Here is a 19,917-nt window from a genome sequence, read left to right as displayed (position 1 = left end):
TTTCCATTAGGCCATCTTGCATTCATTAGACACTATTATTTCATTTTGCCATGGGAAACTAATGGAGCACACTGACATGATGTAATTCTAGTCAAAAGCAAATGCTTTCTATTTTGGTTAACATGCAGCTTTGTTTCTGCTAAAGGTGGCAATGAATAACAGGGTTCCCTGAATTAATGAGATGGGATGATATGTCTAGACTGTACTCCTTTTGTGAACCCGACATTGTTTTGGGACTAGGTTTTAAACCTCTGACTTTGCCTCTTTCTGTCTTGTTTTAACATTTGTTACATGAGAGTGTTGGATTAGAAATCTAAGGTTCATCACACCTCTGTGATGCTTGGGAATATGTTCTTACAGTCATTTTCCCACAGGACTGAACCTTGCAACCTTTGGGTGTTCTGGATTTCAGGTGTTGGTTTCTAAAGACTTATTTAACTAAAGGACCCTCTATTTCCATGTTTGCAAGGGTTGTATATCTTTGCCTGAGGTGTTATGCTCAAAGTGTGTCTCTTCTCAAGAGATGAATGAGAAGCTCCTAGTTATCATTAGGTTATCCCAGCTCAGGAGTTTATCAACTTGTGCTGTTTGCTTTTTTTTTTTTTTTTTATAGAGGCATTTTTTTTTTTTATTTGTTTTATTTGTTTGTTTGTTTGTTTATACATGCACTGGGTACAGTCAGAAGCGCGGGAGGGTGAGAGAACTCACCAGAGCCAGAGCGGGGAGCAGAGCAGGCAGAAGGACGGAGGTACACTGCTGAGGGGAGCAGCGGGCGGCAGGAGAGGTCTGCGCGCGCCATGTGGGACCCTTCTCCGGTGGCCGGGGAGCAGCTGGGGATCGAACCGGCGCCGCAGAGGCTGTGGGCAGCTTCGCAACCCAGCGCTCAACCGCTGCGCCACCAGGGAGGCCCAACTTGTGCTGTTGATCGTCTTATTACACTAAACAGTAACTTGGGCCTTGTGGTTTTGTAACTTTCCCACAAATCATCACATTATGGTAAAATCGGAAGTGTAACAGAGAAAGTTATCTCTTATTCTGAAGAGATAATAAAATTCCAAGAACTTCTTAAAAGTACATCCTCGGGGTCCTCAGAAACCTACATTCCTGTGTGTCTTTCTCCATCTACCAGGCAGAATCTGAAGGGGGGGTTCAGTCTGCTTTCTTTCCTCCACACCTGACTGATAAGGCAGACATGCCAGTGCTGAAGCATCTGGCTCAGGCTATATCAGGCTGTGTCAGAACTCAAAGTGGGAAGAGGTGAGTCCGAGGGCTGAGAGCTAATCTAGTTCAAGCTGGCCCAGATCTCCCGCCAGATCCAGGTTCAGTGACTGTCTAGCTTCGGCAGCCAAGTTTCCATCAGCTTTGCCATAATTAGCATGCACCCCGACGGTCATTTCTTAGTAACAGAATCCAAAACCAAACAGGAAGGTGAGTAGCTGACAGAGCTTGGCTTTCACTTCTGGGTAAATCGGTAGTCATGGTACAGAGGTGCGCTTTCTGAGTCTAATCGCAAACCAGCTAAAACAAATGGAATGAAATAAGAGAAGGTGTGTTAGCAACTGCTCTTAAATTTCCTCTGGTTGTGAGGATTTGTCTTAGATTGGATTTTAGACTCTTTAAAGTAGCAGTTGCCATGTTCAACTTTAGATAACCTCATAAATCCGGAAGTAGCTAATGTGATTCATGTGGGGATCAGTTATGGTAATGACCTGTGTCCAAATGCTGGTTTTATGGTCATACCTATTCTGAGAGCTGTATTCCTATGAGAGCAGAGCTAGTCATGGTCTCTGCAACCCTGAGTCACCGCTCCTTACCTAAGGAAAGCCTATGAGCTAGTCTGACTTGGTAGTTGGTCTGACTTTTTAGACTCTGGGCCAACTTTACTCAAAGTCCAAACTTTAGTATTAATCACATCTAAAAAAAAATACCTTCACTGTGACATTTAGAATATTTGACCAAACATCTGGACATCATAACCCAACCAAAGTGGCACATAAAATTATCACACTATATAATGGGAAAATTCTCATTACAATCTTCTTCAAGAATGTCTTGGTGGGCCTCCCCGGTGGCACAGTGGTTGAGCGCTGGGTTGCGAAGCTGCCCGCAACCTCTACACCATCTCCAGTTTGATCCCCGGCGGCCAGGCGAGGGTCCCACATGGCGCACAGACCTCTCCTGCTGCCCGCTGCTCCCTTCAGCAGTGTACTTCATCAGTCTGCCTGTTCTGTTCTCCGCTCTGGCTCTGGTGCATTCTCTCACCCTCCTGTGCTTCTGACTGTACTCAGTGCTTGTATAAATAAATAAATCTTAAAAAAAAAAAAGAGAATATCTTGGCTATTCTTAACCTTTTACATTTTCATAAATATTAGCCTAGAAAAAGCCTGTCAATTCCATATGCCACTTTAAAAATATTTTTACACAGATTGCCCTGAATTTGTAGCTCAAATTTGGATTTATTAAAATTGGAAATGGAGGTAAATGAGGACTGGAGGAATCAATGTCTTTAGCCTGAGAAACTGAAAGGAAAATTCAAAACAGGTTGGAAGAAGATTCAGCATTTGGCCCTGAGCTTACTTGGTTTCCACTGAATGTATAAATTTGAGAGTTGTCAGCAAATAAAGGCAATTAAAACAGGCTAGATGAGCTCTTCCAGTAATTAATGCAGAGAGAAGTAATCATAGGATTAATTCTGAAGCATTTAATGTTTAGAGATCTACAAGATAAGGAGGATTTAAAAAAAAGAACAAAGGAAACCAAGAAGAGAGTGGTTTCTCAGAAAGCTGAATTAAAAGAAATATTTCAAGGAGGAGAGTCATCATTTTGCCAAAAGCTGCTGGTACATCAAATAAGCTAAAGATGTTTCATTGGCAATAAGATTTAGTGCTGTGGACGTCTTGGGCGTATTGGTGGTAGGTGGGGCTGCATCATCTAAATAGAGTGATTTTGAGAAAAAAAATAGAGTAACGGGAATTAGAGACCATATTTTCAAGGAACTGAGTACTGCAAAGTTACAGTGAAATGATAATAAAGGAGATTGCAGTATCCTGGGAAAATAGTTTGCTGTTATTTGTTTGATTAGATGGGAGATACTGCTACATGTTTCTGAGAAGGGTAATAACCAAGAATTCATGAGAGAGGAAAGAATTGATATTATGCCTCTGATTAATCATCCAGCCTTTATTGTTTGTTCCTGGTATTTGATTTTCTTCTAAAGGGATTTGCTAGTCAGCTTTCTTTTTTTTTCTTTCTTTCTTTTTTTTTTTTTTTTGGATGGTCAGTTTTTTTTTTTTTTTTAAAGAGTTATTTATTTATACAAGCACTGGGTACAGTCAGAAGTGTGGGAGGGTGAGAGGATTCACCAGAGCCAGAGTGGGGAGCAGAGCAGGCAGAAGGACCAAAGTACACTGCTGAGGGGAGCAGCGGGCAGCAGGAGAGGTCTGCGCGTGATGTGGGACCTTCCTCCGGTGGCCGGGGAGCAGCCGGGGATCGAACTGTTATAGGACAGCGAGAGGGGCAGCCCAAACTCTGCAAACCTGCATATTCTAAATGGGTTCTGCCATCCGCCGCATCAACACAAAACATAAGAGACTTTAATGGGAAGGAACTTTAATAAAACTAGGAAACAATACAGGTAAGGCAAAGAGTCTAGTTTCTAAATGAAGCACCCAAAGTTGCCCGTCCCCTCGTGGGTAAAACTCCATCCATATGGAATTGGCCCAGAACAAGGCCCCAAAGCCTGCCACAAGTCTAAGGCATCATCCAGTGGGGACCCACAGAAAAGGGTCAAAGCAGACAAGCCCGGAAGGAAAAGAGCAAAATCAACATCAAGATAAAAGCTGCCATTGTCACCTCCCCACGGGTCTCACCCACATCTGTGTCACCCAGTCCACAACCAAAAGACAAGCGCAGTTTTTTCACGTGTTTCTAGGCTCCATGCGCCTCCTCCAGGTCTCCTTCTGGTTCCATCCTGCTTGCTTCCTTCCTCAGTCTCCTCTGCAGCTTCTTCTCTTCCTGCTCAGCTCCACCCTCCCTTGGGTGGGGCAGGGAACCTGGAACCTCCCCCTTTCCTGGCGACCACCCTGTTACAGAACCGGTGTTGCAGAGGCTGTGGACAGCTTCACAGCCCAGCGCTCAACTGCTGTGCCACCAGGGGAGGCCCGGATGGTCAGTTTTGTTTTTGTTTTTGTTTTTTTTAAGATTTATTTATTTATTTACTTATTTATACAAGTGCTGGGTACAGTCAGAGGCACGGGAGGGTGAGAGAATTCACCAGAGCCAGAATGGGGAGCAGAGCAGGCAGAAGGACCGAAGTACACTGCTGAGGGGAGCAGCGGGCGGCAGGAGAGGTCTGCGTGCCATGTGGGACCCTCCTCTGGTGGCCGGGGAGCAGCCGGGGATTGAACCGGTGCTGCAGAGGCTGTGGGCAGCTTTGCAACCCAGCACTCAACCGCTGCGCCACCGGGGAGGCCCAGTTTTTTATGCCCTTTCTTCTCTGCAGTTACAGAGATGTCTTCTCTGTAAACTCCTTATAGGCAGACACTGGGATTGAACTTTATCATTGATGGATAGATTAACTTCATAAAGTTAATAACTATGTGATACTTAATGAGTTATTAGTTCCCAGGGGCTTGTAAAGCTTGGAGAGGCTCAACCTTATTCTTTAACACAAAGGGATGGCTCTCTCATGATGGGGATTTTGGAAACCTATAGTGATTGTTTTGGAGAATAGAACAGGAATTCTTCTGAACTTTACCACACATTTTGCCCCAAATAATTTTTTTTTTACTCATGTGCTAAGAATCCATGTGACATTCCAAGTGTTAAAACTTACCTGTGCTACCCATACCCAATTAACATACCCAATCACTTCAATAATAGATTTGCCTGTTTGCACATTAAGAAAGTAACATCCATGCCCCTGCTCCCTGAGACAATTCCTCCCTAAGCAAAGGCCCCTCTGATATGTTTTCCTGAAGAACAGCACTTTCTCCCTGACAATTGGAGTGGTAGGCACGGGCAATCAGGAATCCTTTGGGTTTACCAGTGACTAACAGGACAATGGAGAATATAACAAGATTCTCTTTCATTCTCTCCTAAAAGAATTCCTCTTCGTGTACGATCTCCAGTATTTAGGAAATTGCTCATGTAATGTAAATGATCTAAGTAGTAGGATCATGATTAGTCACTTCCCTTTTCAGTCCTTTCATTACCATCTTTAAATAGTCCTCTTTGCAACTTGCTAGAGAACACAGCCAAAAGAAGCTAAGGCAAAGAAGGCAATTTAAAAATAGGCAAAATACCTGAATAGATATTTTTCTAAAGAAGACATATATATATCATTAGGTATATAAAAATATGTTTTACATCATTAATCATCGGGAATGAGATTTTCACCCTGTGATACTAGATACTGTGGTTTACAATAAGACATATATAGTTGGTCTCAGTCCCCATATGACACAGAACTCCTAATACCTAGGGGATTTACTATGTGATAATTGTCTTTATATATGTTAATTAGGTGAATTATGTTTAGATATGTTAATGAGGTGAATTTTGCAAAACATCTAAGGAGGGGTACTGATGGCAAATGGGCCAACCATGGTATTAGGGGCTGGAACTTTCAATTCTATCCCCTCTGATTTTGGTGGGGGAGAGACTAGAAGTTGAATGGTTGAATCAAACTTCAATAACCACTAAATTAATGAATCATGCTTAGATAATTAAGTCTCCATAAGGACTCAGAACTGGACTCAGTGAGCTTCCTAGTCAGTGAACATGTGGAGATCCTGGGAGAGAGGTGCATCTGGAGGGGGCATGGGAACTCCCTGCCAGTTTCCCAGACTTTGTGCTATTTCTGTATATCATCTGACTGTTCCTGAATTATAGCCTTTATAATAAACCAGTAATCTAGTAAGTTAAATGTTTTTTCTGAGTTCTTGGAGTCTCTCCAGTAAATTAAAGGATACCTAGGAGGAAGGAGGCAGTGGAAACCTCTGATTTATAGCCAGTCTGTGAGAAGCACAGGTAACAACCTGGACTTTCCACTGGTGTCTAAAGGGGAATAGGGAAGTCTTGTGAGAATGAATTCTTTACCTGTGGGATCTGATGCTGTCACCATGTAAATAATGTCAGAATTGAGTTGAATGCTCGGACACCTTCTTGGTGTGCAAGAGTTGCTATTGGTATGGGGAAGTCCCCACCCATCCAACACACACACTGACATTGGAATTGTGTCCAAGAAGCCCAAAGAACTTCATTCCTGTTTATTAACAAAAACAAATATTGATTACAAATATTGGTGAGGTTATGCAGAAGGATACCTTACATCCATTGGTGGGAGTATAAATTATATAGCCATTACAGAGACAAGAATATGGAAGTTCATCAAAAAAAATTTTAAAGGTTGACTTGTCATATGATCTAGCAATCCCACTCCTGGATCCTGAGTGCATATGTATAATCATGTGTATGTGTGTGTGAAGGAATTAAAATCACTATCTGGAAGAATTACCTGTACCATGTTCATTAAAGCATTTTTCACGATAGCTAAGGTATGGAAACACCTAAAGCATCAATGGATGAATGGATAAAGATGTGGTATATAGACATACAGTGGAATATTAGTCATGAGAAAGAAGGAAAACCTGCCATTTGCAACAACATGAATGGATTTTTTGTTTGTTTGTATTTTTACTGTTTTTTTTAAATTTTTTTTTTTAGTGAGGTAACATTGATTTCATAGTTGTTTATGTATCAAAAGTATCAGATCTCCCCCCTCAGGTGTTGTTACCACACCACACCCACCACCAAGATACCCATATTCCTCTACCACAGTCCATTGTGTCCCCTTTCCACCTTGCTCTTGCCTCTTCCCTTCCCTCTCCCTCTCTGGCAGCTGCAGTTCTAGAATCAGTTTTCTAAGCTTACTTCTTAGTTTGACTTTACCTGGTCCTTTGTTTGCTTTCTTGATATTCCACATACATGGCACCACACGGATAGTTTTTGAAGGCATTATGCTTAATAAATAAGTCAGTCAAAGATAAATACCATGTGATATCACTTGTGTGTGAAATTCAAAATAGTTGAATTCTTAGAGAGTAGAATGGTGGTTTTCAGGGGTACAGAGTTGAGGAATTGGGGAGATGTTCTTTAAAGCTCTGAACTTGCAACTATTAGAAAAATGAGTTCTGGAGATCTAATATACTGATAGTGAATGTAGTAACAACACTGTGTTAGTTTCTAAGGGTATAGCTCTAAATTGCTCTCACTACAAAAAGAAATGATAATGATATGATATGTTAGAGGTGTTCATTAATTCAACAGTGCAGTCACATTGCCATATATAAACATATCAAACTAACATATTTTGCACCTTAAACTTATACATACAATGCTATTTGTCAATTTATATTTCAATTTAAATAAAAATAAGCTTAGAGGGGCATTCCCTCAAAAAGGGAAACATTTTCTCACTTTAGGAAAAAGCTGGGAACAACCTGTCTTTTTCAGGCTTTTTCCCCCTTGTATTGTTTTCCATATGAAAATAATATAACAGAAGATTTGGACTGCTCAAAAATATTTCTCAATACTCTAACAAAACAGAATAATCTGTTTCCCTCTGGACATTTTCCACACTCATGCATCCTTTTAATATCAATGAAATCTTATGCCCAATTTGAAAGTCTACTTTTCTCAGTTATATTATAAAATTTTTTCATGTTGTAACTTAAATATCCTTTACAGCTGCAAGTTATGCCATTGAGGATACAACCTAATTTGATTAACCATCCCCTATTCTTACACATTTACTCTCTCCTTATTTTGGGGGCTGGGGAGGATTGGCTAAAAGAACAATAGCACAATATGGTGAATATCTGTGTGCATATAAGAGTTTGCTTTAATTTGGATTGTTATATTAGACTAGGATTAACAAGGGTCAGGTGACATAGTCTGGATATTTTAGATAAATGACCATTTAAAAAAATAGAATTGATTTTTTCCCTAAGTTTTAGGTCACAGATAGAGAACTAGAGGAAATTTTTAGAAACATTTTGTTTATAGGTGTGGCAATGCAGGGCCCAAGAAGTAAATTAGCTAGTCTTATACATTAGATTATACAAAAGGTTGAGATTGAGGTTTGATTATAAAGCTGATTAAATGGCAGAACCAGAACTAGAACTGATTTGAGTATTTTAAACAGTCTCAAAAAATAATCCTTTCCAATCTTGAAAATGTAAGCATTGAATTAAACAGGCACCAAAGCAGCTTAACTCCTCTGTCACTTTACAGTGAGCGTATTTTGGGCAAAAGTAAGATACACTTTATTTTAACATTTTAGCAAATTAGTGATGGATGATAGAAGTGTTTATGAGTATAAGAAAAGAACATTTTCTGATTGGAAGGAAGTTAAATCTTTGGATCATGTAGAAAATGGTTCAGGGATTGTCCTATTAGCTTGAATAGTCCTGTTAGGTGGAATAACTGTGATTAGGAAAATCTATTCCATAAATAGCAGACCTTGTAATTCATGACAAAAGAGAGAAAGGAATATAATTTTTTCAGGAGACAGTAATCATTACAAAAATCCATTCATAGGGCCTCTATGGTGGTACAAGGGGTTAAGTCTCAGCACTGTGAAACTACCCACAGCCACTGCAGCACTAGTTCGATCCCTGGCCAGGGAGGTGACCCACATGGCGCAGCAGACCTCTCCTGTCTCGCCTGCTGCTCCCCTCAGCAGTGTATTTCAGTCAATCTGCCTGTTCTGTTCCCCACTCTCTCTGGTGAATCCTCTTACCCCCAACACCTCTGGCTTGTACCCCACTTCTTGTATGCATAGATAAAGAAATCTTAAAAAAAAAAACAAAAAAACAACATGAGCATAGTAGAGCTTAAAGCACTGGTTGCTGTTCTGCATGGATAGGCTCTTAGACTAGTTTGCACGTCCTATTTTGACACTTGTAGGCGCCCAAGTTGGCAGAGGGTGGCAGATAGCAGAGAGGGATCAGATGACAGTGCAATATTAAGGTAGTGACAAGGAGCTTCTGCTTGACTTAAAGCAGAGACTTCTGGAGCACCCCTTTCTTCCTGCCAGGCACCAGTGCTTTTGCCTGCAGCACTTCATACCCTAGACCTGGAGATAAGCAACAGGAGGTGCATAGTGACTCGGGTGTTACTGAGAACAGATCATCAAAGTCACAGAATGGGAAGGGGCCTTTGCTACCAGGGGAATCCTGGAAACTACAGAGAGATGTAATAACTGGGCTTAGAGAGCTGACAGAGACAGCTTTGCCTTACTTACTAGCCAGTCTCAGGGTGAAGCAACCCTCCTTGAGTGACAGACAGAAGATCCAATTCCAAATTGTTTAAGGAAAGGGCGTTTTCTTATGTGTGCCTGTGTTGGCAAATTTTACTAATTTCTGCAAGCATGACTAACTTAAGAGACCCAAGTTATGTGTTAAAAGATAAACGGAGGCATAGTAAATGCTTTAAGAGTTTACTGGAGCGAAAATCAGTTCAATCAGGCAGTTCTAAAACCGGAAGTGGTTAATAGTGGCCTGACGACAGGAACCCAGGGAATAGACCTCGTGGAGAGTGTGGGGAGGCAAAGGAAGCAAATTATTGATTGACTATAGCTTGAAGTCTACTTGGCCCTTGGTAATGGGTTGTTTTTAGCCTTTTGATTTTGTAACCTAGAGGCATTTACAAGCTTAGATTTCGGTTTCTTTACAAAGGCCTGCATGGTGTTAGTGCTACCTCAGTGGAACTGCCTGCTTGTTTAATTCACTGGACACATTACCAGCTTGTCTCTCCCAGTCTTTTTTGGCTAGACTGTTGTATTGGTGAACTGCTTTGAAGGCAGCCCACTCTTTCCTGCCACCACCACCATTCTGGTAAAATGGCAAGCCTTTCTTTAGTACTGTGGGAGAGTGGCTCCTTCAATTCCAAGAGTGAGTGAATTTAGACCCATTAGCATGATTCCAAACCTCTTCCCTAAATCCAGGATGATAGTGGAAACCTTAGGGAGTAAGGCAATAGAGGCTGACCCTAGTGGACCCTTGAAATCATGGAGTGGAGGTGAATAGACATGGAATGGAACGGGGGTCTCTGGGCTGTTAGTATTTCTTTTGCATTGTTACAGCTAATTCTCATAATTACCCAGTCTAGGGATTTGATTATTTTTATCTGTCACAGAGTGAGCAAGAATCTTGATAGAGCTCCTGGTTTCACTGTTTGACTACACCATCCACTCCTGAAGGAGAAACCACCGTGAGTGCTGGTTGATTTAAATATTAAGTGCTGATAATGATAAGCTGGACAAAGTCAACATCACCTCTTTATTCCCCTTCTTATGATCTCTTCCTTCAACTCTTAGATCTTGGCTACTCTTTTTTTGTGCCAAACCTTTCTCTGTATTCTCTTACTCTTTTCCTGATGGCATTTTTATTGCTCTTTTATATATTATGTATGAGTCTATAACCAGAGGATTATACAAAGCTCAGAAACATGTGCCATGTTTACAGTAAGTAGTAGACTTCGTTATATTTCATGAAGTTCAATTTTGGGGCTCCTGAATTATTGACCTAGTGAGTGATTAAATGATTAAGGACAATATTCACGCACTAGTTGCTATCTAACCAACACCAAACTGAGCCTTCTGCAAGCACTATTTCATTGAATCCCCTCAAATAAAGTCAATATATGTGATATAATTAGCTTCACATTATGATCAGGCAAATGATGCAGAGAAAGGTTAAACAACTTACCTGAAGTTGCAATCCTAATAAGTAGAGGGACTAGGATCTGAAGCCAGGTAGTCTAATATCAGAACCCATGTTATATAATATTGCTTCCCATTAAGTCCTAAAATGCCATGAAGGGAGAGTAGGCTGCAAAAAGCTGAGAGGTGAGAGGGTCAGAAAGGTGTTCCCGAATGGAGAAAAGGATAAGAACCCGCCCTTAACTGGTGGGGTGGTCTCTGGAGAAAGGAGAAAACCAAAGAGATCCCTCTGGACAGGAGATCAAAAGCCATCTGGAAAGCCAGATGGAATATAGCAGCAGGGAACAAAGTGTTTCCAGTATTGGGAAGGTATTGAGGAATCTATCAGACAAGAGGGGAAGGGAAGTCAGACTGGAAAGTCAGGGGGGCTAGCTGAAGAGAGGAAAGGCAGTGATTCTTCGCTGAAATTTCAGATCCCATGTGAAATTGGGATATACATATATATGTTATATATATTATATCAATATAGATATAGATATATATGTCCTATATCTTGCCCCAGTGAACAGGGGATTGTTGTTTAATGTCTGAAGTTTATGTTCAGTCTGAATGAAACATTTCATTCTAGCGTGGACACTTACAAGCCCACTTACAAGCTTCATTCAGTAAGAAAAAAAAACACTTGTTTATTTCTTTGCTACACTTACGGTCTAATAATGCTTTCTTCTTCCTGTAAGCTGTATGCTTCCTAAACTGTGTCTGTCACTAAAAGAACTCACACTAAGATTTGAAACTTACTGCATCAATGAGAGTATTTCAGCGGTGTCAGTAAGTAACTGTTGGATAAAGGATACAAAGCTAGGAAACAGGTATCATGTCCTTACAAACATCACAGAGGATTCTTTTCTCCTCTGAAGCTATCCTACATGCAAGATGAAAAAATTCACCTCCTAAGAGAAGAAAAATAAGCCACCTAGAAATTACATAGGATGTCTGCAGAAAAGGGAATCATTTCTCACCTGCTAGAATGATTGGAAACAATTTATGATGGAAAACCACATTTTAATCCTTCCCCTTGGCATTTCAATTGAATTTAAACACACTTGGGCATGCCATGTCTGTTTACACACACACATATACACACACATACACACTGTGCTTAAACTTCATTTACATTGATTTGCTTTGCACTGTATAGCAGCATTGAATCATTCCAAAAATTTAGCTTAATTCGAAGGTAAGTATTTTTGGAGAATTGTCTTAAAAGTTGTTTGTAGTGTTATCAATGATACTTGATAACATTGCAGAAGATAACTCAGGGTGCACAATTCACTTTGCATTAAGATTTGAAGTAGCTCAGGCTTCAGCTGTGAATATCCCTCAACTTGTAAATCACCGGAGCATGGACAGCGTGCCTTGACCACAGAGCTTGCCCTTTTGTGTGACACAGAGTCATCTAGTATAAGAATTCCTTTTTCTCCTTTTAGTTTGTGTTAAAAATTATTTATTAATTTTCCCTCTGGTAAAAGTAATTCCAGAGTTTGCCTTTTCCTTTTTCTTTTGAGGGAAAGAGGTAACTTTTCAAGCAGTTTCCTTCGTCATTTTAGGCAGCTGGCCAGTGAAATATAGACTAAACAACAGTGAGGATATTAATTTTACCTCACTATATGTGCACACAGCCAGTGATGCATTAAGTCCTCATGCCAGACTGACAATAAAAGGGCTGTGTAATTGTCTAGAGTCCAACGTCACTAATGGTTGTCTGAGGGAATTGGAAAGAGATAAGAGAACAGACCTTGGGGAATAATTTTCAAATGGCTACAAAGTGATGGCAGAGACAGACTCATACCTACATCAGTGGGGTGTTCAGAGAATTAATCTCTAGTATCTTTAATGCTGCATGTGAGAAGAAAAAGTTCAAAATGAACCTAAAAGAAAAACACCCATATTCACGGATATAGTTACTGTTTCCTGGCAGCAGAAGAGGCTGGGTGAAAAGAGGATTTAAAAAAGTCAAGCTTATTATTGAAGTCTACAAACACACAGATCAATTCACAAATCATATGTTAGAGCATGGTGTTTAAATGTGAGCACTGTGTAAAAGCAACTCTCAGGTTAACAAGCAGAACCTCACGTACCCTCCAGGGGACCTGCCCACACCTCTATGTCATCATTGTCTTCCTCTTGGTAAACCCTACCCAGCTCTATCATCAGATTACATTGATTTTTTATGAACATTATAAACAGACCATACAGTGTGTATTCTTTTGTGATGGGCTTCATCTTAATTCAGTATTTTATTTGCTATTTAAGTGTGCTCTTAGTTCATTCATCACATAGCTGGATAGTGTTTGCAGTGTATGAATCAACCACAATGTATCTGTTCAACTACTGAGAACATTTTAATAGAAGATGTTGCATTTAGTTCATTCCTCATATAGCTGTATAGTGTTTGCAGTATGAATCAACCACAATGTATCTGTTCAACTACTGAGAACATTTTAATAGAAGATGTTCCATTTAGCTCATTCCTCACATAGCTGTATAGTGTTTGCAGTGCATGAATCAACCACAATGTATCTGCTCAACTACCTAGAATATTTTAATAGAAGATGTTCCATTTTGTTTTCCCTTTGGCTGCACCTATACTAAAATTGGGAGTGATACAGAGAAGATGAGCAAGGCCATTGCACAAGGATGACACCCAAAGTCAGGAAGCATTCCACATTTTTGAAATGTTGCCATTTGTGACAAATACATGGAACTGGAGTGCATTATGGTAAGTGACCTAAGTTAGAAGAGAAAGATAAATATCAGATGATATCACTCATTTTTGAAATACAGAGAAACAAAACAAAGGAACAGACAAACTAAACCAAATAAATCCTAGAAATCTGGCTGTAGAATTGAAGCTACCAGAAAGGGGGAGTGGGGTAGGGTGAAAAATGGGAGGGGGCTAAATCTACTCTGGTGGAGGATTCTGGGTGCTTTGGCAGTGAGTGTGCTATCATGACATACATCTGAAGAGGTGGATCTCAATAAAACAGTGTTATAAGCCAATATTACCTTAATAAAAAAAGAAAATAACCATTCTGTATATCACTGAATTTGATTAGCTAATATTTTTTCTAGGACTAGGACTTTTATATTTATATGAGAGAGATTGGTCTTTTGTTTCTTGTTATGGTTTTTCTATACTTTGGCATAAAAATTATTCTGGCTTTATAAAAACAGCTACTCTGTTACTATTATCTGAAAGTATTTCTTATAGAGAAAGTATTGTTTCTTCCTTAATTTTTGGGAAGAATTATTTGGCAAAACATGGAATCTATTTTCTTTTTTTTTTTTTTTTTTTTTTTTTTTTTTTTTTTTTTTTTTTTTTTTTTTTTTTTCCTTTTTATAGAGGCATGCTTTATTTATTTGTTTGCTGGTTTGTCTGCTTTGTCCATACATGCACTGGGTACAGTCAGAAGCGCGGGAGGGTGAGAGAATTCACCAGAGCCAGAGCGGGGAGCAGAGCAGGCAGAAGGACCGAGGTACACTGCTGAGGGGAGCAGCGGGCGGCAGGAGAGGTCTGCGCGCCATGTGGGACCCTCCTCCGGTGGCCGGGGAGCAGCCGGGGATCGAACCGGCGCCGCAGAGGCCGCGGGCAGCTTCGCAACCCAGCGCTCAACCGCTGCGCCACCGGGGAGGCCCAAAACATGGAATCTATTTTCTTAATAACCCTGAGAGGTCATGGAAATTTCTATTCTGTCCTTATGAGATGTCCAATTAGTTTTCTGTTCTCTTGACCCTATAATTTCAGAGCTTTACAATGTCTTCAGAGGGAGATATATTCTGTGTTTGATGTCCTTTAATTCTCTAATTCAGGCATTTTATGTGCAACTCCCCAAAGCTGCCCTGGTTTTTCTGACCCCCCTTTAAGGCACAAGAGTAGTTTTCTAACCTATATGTGCATTTCAGGATCAGCAAATGTTACCAGGGAGAGCTAAAGATCACCAGATCACTTCAAAAAGGATCCTTTCCTTCTAAATGCTTCCTTCTAAATGATAACATAGATTTTAGCTATGTTCAAATGTATGAATTTATCACTTATTTTTGAGTCGTAAGTATGGCCTTCCATGAATAACTCCATTCTCTTTAGAAGTTGAAAGGAGGATTTTTGAAACATTTTTTTCTTACATTTGCTTTGTGCTTACTAATTATAGGAAGAAGCTCTGGCACCACATAAGTAACTTATCTGCCATCCTAAAAGATGTCTTTTGGCAAAAGGCTGATTTCTTGGGAGGGGCTCAAAGACTCTTTGGAGGTTGGTTTTGAAAAAGGATGTTTACATGTAAATTAATGTCAGGGCACGTATCAGTAAGACATGAACTCCTTATCCCTTTATAATGGAGAAGGCAGAACTGAATTTGCATACTTTAGTCTACTGTGCCTTTTCCGTAACCTCTCTAACTGATCTTCCCCTGCTCTTTCAGCAACCTCTCTAATTTTAGCTAAGCTATTTAAGCTGGTGTCTGAAGCCATGTGAATGAGTTGCTCCATACTTTGAGTCTCTCCCATAGATACAGGGGATGTACAAGTTATTAAACTTCTTTCTCACTTTTGACTTTTTGACCTTTTCTCTTATCAATCTGCAAGTTGCTTATTTGATTACTTGCCAGCCTAGAAGAATCCAGAGGGGTATGGGATGACTCACTTTGTGCTCTGATATTAAACAAGCAACCAACCAAAAGTGTATACTACAAATAGAGGCACATGCTTAACTCAGTCACCTTTTAAAATGGTAAACCTATGTAAATTGTTGCCAATAACTTTCAAACATTTCTTACTATAATGATGCTAAAATAGGATCATTTTGTGGAATTGTTAAAATCTACCTCACTTTTAAGGGGACAGAATGAAAAGTAGGGAGTAAGAGATGTTCTTTATATATGTTCTTGACTATAGGTGTTGTCTTTGATTGCAAAAAATAATTTCATAAAAGCAAACAGCTTATATACGAGATAAAGTGGCTTATAGAATACATGCATTGTCGGGCCTCCCCGGTGGCGCAGCGGTTGAGCGCTGGGTTGAGAAGCTGCCCGCAGCCTCTGCGGCGCCGGTTCGATCCCCGGCTGCTCCCCGGCCACCGGAGGAGGGTCCCACATGGCGAGCAGACCTCTCCTGCCGCCCGCTGCTCCCCTCAGCAGTGTACTTCGGTCCTTCTGCCTGCTCTGCTCCCCGCTCTGGCTCTGGTGAATTCTCTCACCCTCCCGTGCTTCTGACTGTACCCAGTGCATGTATAAACGAAAACAAAAACAAACAAATAAATAATAAATAAATAAAAACATGCCTCTATAAAAAAAAAAATATAAAAGAATACATGCATTGTCTAATAATAATTCAAGGACCTAATAGATCTAGAACCCAAGTATCCTTAATCCTAGAACAAGTCTAGAAAAAGGCAGTTTACCTCTGAAAAAATAAAACAACTATATAGTATTGTTACTGGATTTTCATAAATATTTATGTAATAGCAGCCTTTAAAAATTCTACTTATAAACTATGAAGTTTTCTTTATGAAACCTCATCCTGTATCTCTTTTGTAATACATTTCTTTTGTAGCTAAAAGGTTTGAATCATCTTCCTGTAAACATTTCTTCTAATGTTTAACTCCTTGTATGGCAATACAAGGAGTTTGGACTTTATTCTGTAGGAAATGAGAAGCCTAGGAAGAATTTCAAAAACTTAAGTAAAGAGATTCCGTGTAGGGCCTCCCCGGTGGCGCAGTGGTTGAGTGCTGGGTTGTGAAGCTGCCCGCAGCCTCTGCAGCGCCGGTTCGATCCCCGGCTGCTCCCCAGCCACCAGAGGAGGGTCCCACATGGCGCGCAGACCTCTCCTGCCACCTGCTGCTCCCCTCAGCAGTGTACTTTGGTCCTTCTGCCTGCTCTGCTCCCCGCTCTGGCTCTGGTGAATTCTCTCACCCTCCCGCGCTTCTGACTGTACCCAGTGCTTGTAGAATTAAATAAATGAATAAATAAATGAATAAATAAATAAATAAATAAATAAATCTTTAAAAAAAAAGAGAGATTCGGTGTATACACTCACACACCCAAACACATATCTGTATATTTATGAAACACTACTAGCTAAGTGTGGAGGCTACATTAGAAGAAATGTTTACAGGAAGATGATTCAAATCTTTTAGCTACAAAAGAAGTGTATTACAAAAGAGATATAGGATGAGGTTTCATTTTTTTTTAAGATGTATTTATTTATTTATTTATACAGCACTGGATACAGTCAGAAGCACAGGAGGGTGAGAGAATTCACCAGAGCCAGAGCGGGGAGCAGAGCAGGCAGAAGGACCAAAGTACACTGCTGAGGGGAGCAGCGAGTGGCAGGAGAGGTCTGCGCGCCATGTGGGACCCTCGCTTGGTGGCGGGGGATCCAACCAGCACTGCAGAGGCTGTGGGCAGCTTTGCAACCCAACACTCAACTGCTGCGCCACCGGGGAGGCCCTAAGATGAGGTTTCATAAGAAAACTTTATAGCTTATAAGTAGAATTTTTACAGGCTGCTATTACGTAAATATTTATGAAAATCCAGTAACAATACTATATAGTTGTTTTATTTTTTTAGAGGTAAACTGTCTTTTTCTAGACTTGTTCTAGGATTAAGGATACTTGGGTTCCAGATCTATTAGGTCCTTGAATTATTAGACAATGCGTGTATTTTATAAGCCACTTTGTCTCGTATATAAGCTGTTTGCTTTTATGAAATTATTGTTTGCAATCAAAGACAACACCTATACTCAAGAAAATAATCATTAAATGTTTACCTTAGTAATAATCCTGTAAGTAATAAAAGTTTTAATTGTAAAAAAAAAAAAAAAACTACCTCACTTTTTAACTAAAATTGTTTTTTAAAAGATAGTCTGGGGCCTCCCCAGTGGCGCAGTGGTTGAGCGCTGGGTTGCGAAGCTGCCCGCGGCCTCTGCGGCGCCGGTTCGATCCCCGGCTGCTCCCCGGCCACCAGAGGAGGGTCCCACATGGCGCGCAGACTTCTCCTGCCGCCCGCTGCTCCTCTCAGCAGTGTACTTCGGTCCTTCTGCCTGCTCTGCTCCCCGCTCTGGCTCTGGTGAATTCTCTCACCCTCCCGTGCTTCTGACTGTACCCAGTGCATGTATAAACAAAAAAACAAAACAAACAAACAAATAAATAAATAAAAACATGCCTCTATTAAAAAAAAAAAAAAAAAAGATAGTCTGAATACCAAGTAAAAAGGCTGAACAAACTGAAAACTGTTAGGCATTATGCCAGTTGCTAAATATTGAAAAATAAAATGTATCTGGCTTCAGAGTTCATATTTATTAGGGAATGACGTGAATCAGATAATTTTATCTTTAATATTTTCCAAAAGAATGAATAATTGGCTGAATTATTATGAGTTTATGAAGACTTTAGAAAGCCATCTAAGCCATACCAGAAGAGAGATCAGGAAGTCTTTGGAGTATAATTACATGATGTTTGAAGAATGATAAGGAAATAGACAGATTTGGTGAAAACAGAAGATTGATCTGATGTCCCAGGTAAGGGAAAGGCAGTGATAAAGCACATACTTTAGGGAAATATAAGAAGTTGGAACAGTTATCAGGTAGGAGTAAAGTGGTAGAAAGTCCAAATATTCCTCTAAGGAGTAGAAAGTGACATGAAGTTACATATGGTGTAGGAAGGTCAGTCATGTGAAAATTAAATAGAGGGGTAAAGATTAAAAAGTGAGAAAAATTAAAGTTTAAAATACGGTGTTGCTAGTAGTGTTTGATTGAGATGGGGACAGACTGAAGACACTGAAATGTGGTCCAAAATCCCATTGTCAATAATGACATAAGTTATGTCAATAATGACATAAATTAAGTACTATCTTTGTCAGGCAGGATTTTGTCATTGTCACTTTAAATTCCAGAGAGTCTGTGAAATATATGTGTGTGTGAATGAAAATATTGTTTCCTAATTTTTAATAAGTTAGAAATAGAACTCCCTGCTAACATCATCTTTTTCTTACTGATTAACTAAAATTGAATGATAATAAATTATCTTTGTGATAGCTTTTCTGGAAGAATCTTTTTAACTAAAATGTGGACAAGTTGTAATATAGCAGATGCATGGGGGACATGCCTAATAAAATGTTTCACTGGCACTCTAATATTTTGCAATATTTTATAATGAATTTGTAACTTGTAACCCGTTTTGAACAAATGGGACACTAAGTGACTCAGTTGTTCTAGCAGAGATCTGGAGAGGCATCTGATGATAGGATGGAACTCTTGCTTAGCACACACTCAGGAACTGTCAAGTGGAGAGAACAGGCATATTGAAGAAAATTGGTGTCAATATAAAAAGAAATGAAATGAATTTGGTGCCCAAAATAATCTGATAGTGCTGTTGACTTAATTTGCCATATTTTTACTCAAATTCAAGGGATGAAATAGTTAAATGTAATTTATTAATTTCTCATTGTGGAACCAAGCTTAGCCAAGGTTTCGCCATTTTGTGTATCCTCCACCTTGATATGTTAGTCCTTGTACAGCCACATTCCGGAGATAGTTTCAACAGTCACAAGCCTCACTCTACTTGGTGACGAAAAAGCAGACCATCCCAGCCACCAGTGAGGGCAGTCTTATCCATAAATGGGACAGCATCTCTAACCGTCCAATCAGTTTGAAACTGTAACCGTGCGAGCTGAAATGCCTTTGTAGTAGCCAGTGAGTAATTGCCAGCTTGTTTCAAAATGCGCGCCTGCTTGTGACCCTATTTAAGACCCCTGCTTCCTCTGTTCTGGGCTCTCAATATCTGCCACTGCGTTGGTAGGTGCCTTGAGCCCGGACTCGAGTCTGTAATAAACTCCCTTTTGTGTTTGCATTGTCTGTGTTTGGATTCTTGGAGGCTATGCTTGCCGAGTCTGCTGATCTTGGGCACAACATTCATCTGTGAAGGTTTTATGAGCTTAATTTTCACGTGTAAGGAAGCAAAATCAAGAGCAGACTTCACATGCAGAACACCCAGCTAACATCCTAATTTAACCACCAAAAGCTGTGTGACTTTGGGCTAGTGACACACCTTCTCTGTAGTAGGTATTCTCATCTGTCACATAGGGGTAATAACAGTAGACATTTCATAGGGTTGTGGGAAGATTCAACAAGTTAATATT

General features: G+C 40.1%; 1 non-coding gene across 1 annotated transcript; it reads left to right on the top strand.

Moving 5' to 3' along the window:
* Positions 1-13,350: 13,350 nt before the first annotated feature.
* LOC119251675 (U6 spliceosomal RNA) lies at positions 13,351-13,458 on the top strand. Its single transcript, XR_005126563.1, has one exon. It is a non-coding gene; the product is annotated as a U6 spliceosomal RNA (small nuclear RNA).
* Positions 13,459-19,917: the final 6,459 nt, after the last annotated feature.

The sequence above is a fragment of the Talpa occidentalis genome, unplaced genomic scaffold (genome assembly GCF_014898055.3).
Source record: "Talpa occidentalis isolate TD23 unplaced genomic scaffold, MPIMG_talOcc4v2.1, whole genome shotgun sequence".
Lineage (NCBI taxonomy): Eukaryota > Metazoa > Chordata > Mammalia > Eulipotyphla > Talpidae > Talpa > Talpa occidentalis.
This window is presented reverse-complemented; position numbering and strand designations above follow the sequence as displayed.